This window comes from Montipora foliosa, chromosome 10, assembly GCF_036669935.1.
Source record: "Montipora foliosa isolate CH-2021 chromosome 10, ASM3666993v2, whole genome shotgun sequence".
Taxonomy (NCBI): domain Eukaryota; kingdom Metazoa; phylum Cnidaria; class Anthozoa; order Scleractinia; family Acroporidae; genus Montipora; species Montipora foliosa.
The window spans coordinates 5,669,362-5,671,823 of NC_090878.1; the positions used below are offsets into that span (position 1 = coordinate 5,669,362).

Below are 2,462 nucleotides of genomic sequence, written 5' to 3' on the forward strand. Positions count from 1 at the left end.
AATTAGCTCCAGTTTTATTTCTGTTCCCGGCTGGGGAACAGCGCGAACTCAGAGAGATGATCCAGGGGTGGAATCACAAAGAGCTAAAGGAATTTAGCGCCGAGAAAGGAATGAGATGGCAATTTACTACGCCTGGAGCACCACATCAAAATGGCTGCGCAGAAGCATTAGTTAAAGTGCTACTATGATCAAATTTTTACCCCTTGATTTTTTAGGTTAATCGCATAGAATTCTACGAAAGATTTAAGACGCCGTTTATCGTTTACAAATATCTGCATTGGTTCCGGAGATATTGAAGTTTGAAAATCTTCGTCAATTTGCGGCAGAAACCATTGAAACTTGGTAGGCTAATAGTTCCAAATGCAACACACCCACAGCCGTAACAATTTCCGTTACCATGGTAACCTACTTTTTTCCAGTCCCTCCAGCCTAATTTCAATATTTTAGTGGTTCTAAGCTTGGAAGACATTAAACAAGGCCATGAACTCAACTTAACGTATTTAAATGCTCGCTAGATCATGCAGATGACGCACCATTGGCAATAAACAGTATAGAATCCTTCAAGTGGTCAGAAAAGCCTTTTATATCGTGGAGGTCTGGAACCCAGTATGTTACCATGGTAACCAAAATTGTAAGCTCATATCGCGGAGCACTTCTAGTAGAACCTCACTGTAAAAAATCAAACATACCTGGTAAAAACTGACTGAGATATCCTCACTTATCATATTTGATCAAAATTTTTGGTTGAGTGTATGACGTCATCAGTTGGCTAATTTGCATATTTTAAAAACTTGAATATCTCTGAAACGAAGAGATATTTGAAAACAGTAAACAGCATTTTTATCCTTATGCAGCGTACATGTTTATGTCTTAAAATCGCTTAGATTTAAAAGATGCGATTTTCGTCATAGTAGCACTTTAAAGGCGCCAAGAAAGCCCTAAAGAAAGCAATTGGTGAACAAATCCTGACGCCATTTGAACTATACACCTGTTTATTGGAAGTCGCTAACCTGATGAATCAACGCCCCATCGGTAGAGTTCCTAACGACCCGAATGACGGCTCTTATCTGTGTCCAAACGACATGCTCCTTGGACGAGCTACCTCAATGGTACCACAAGGACCGTTCAGAGAGACCAGGAACCCACAGCATAGAGTCGAATTCGTACGGAAGATAGTAGACACCTTCTGAAGACGTTGGACCCGAGACGTGTTCCCGACGTTGGTCCCTAGAAAGAAGTGGAACGCTGAAAAGCGCACTGTGAGAGTGGATGACATAGTCATCATGGAAGATTCCAACTCTGTTCGCGGAAACTGGACCATCGGAAGAATCATTAATGTTTACCCAGGAAGGGATGGCAGAGTTCGAAATGTAAAAATCAAGACGTCAACCTCGGAGTATAAAAGACCTATCACAAAGATTGTGATCAAATACCCCGCAGAAGGATACGAGGACTGATGTAGTTTAGGATGGGGACACTGCCCTCATCGGAGCGGAGAATGTTAACGTAGTTTTTGGACTATGCAAGGAATTCATAGTTAAGGAATTTGCGGTAGCCTCGTACACGCCCAACAGGAAACTTAAATAGTAGATAAACCTCAACTTTAATTAAGCAGTTTAGTTTTTACCCGATATCTGAATTGGACATGTTTCATGTGATTTACTGCTTACCTGTTACACTGTTTTATGGTTATCCCGATCAAGGAAAATTAAGAAAACTCGCCATAGAAGTAAGTCTATGATCGTTGTTGTAATGTTATCAATCATTTCAGTTTTGTTAGTTTTATATGGATTTCATAAGTTTTGGATATTTACGAATAGGTTGACTGCATCGTACAATGATTGTTAAAAGTTTTTATCAGTTATCCCGCTTCGCTCGTTTCATTTCCTTTATTACCAATTGATTTAGTTAATTAGAATACATTGTACATTTTAATTTCACATCGAATAAAAAACATAATCAGTTATACGATTGCGAGTTCGAGCGAGTGTTCTTCGGTAGTGGATCGTCTTAGTACTCTTGCGAATCAGCTACGCCTTTCTTGCAATTTTAAAACGTCACTTAATTGGTTCATGGTTGGCGGGAAGGTTGCGTCTATCGAGTTATGGATGCACGCTGGAGGTTGCTAAGCCCGAAAGAAGCGTAAGAGTAGCACAAGGCGATAGCCAAGTGCGACTCTGGTTCTTGAACAAGTCCGCAGTGAGTTTCAGTTTCTCAACTTAAGATTCCACAACGATGCCCAGTGAGCAGACAGCGTGGTGATGCAAAATTTTTGCACGAGTCTGTAATAAGGTATCATCTCTGTAAAAGTTTAAAATCGACCCTAACCATTTTGGCTGTACTGTCTGAAGGGCACATCAACAAATAATTGCCTCCTGGATATGTTGGAAACTTGACACCCCTGGCTACCACCTACCCATCTGTTTCCTAGACTTTAGTAGGGCTTTTAATCATATATATCA

The 2,462-nt window shown here is 40.4% G+C and overlaps 1 protein-coding gene across 1 annotated transcript in view; it reads right to left on the bottom strand.

Annotated features, from left to right (window-relative positions):
• The window catches only part of LOC137974333 (uncharacterized), a 65,909-nt gene extending 64,812 nt beyond the window's left edge, over positions 1–1,097 (bottom strand). The window contains exon 1 of the mRNA XM_068821258.1: positions 1,011–1,097. The gene's annotated coding sequence lies outside the window, so the exon portion shown is untranslated. The remainder of the gene's footprint in view (positions 1–1,010) is intronic.
• Positions 1,098–2,462: the final 1,365 nt, after the last annotated feature.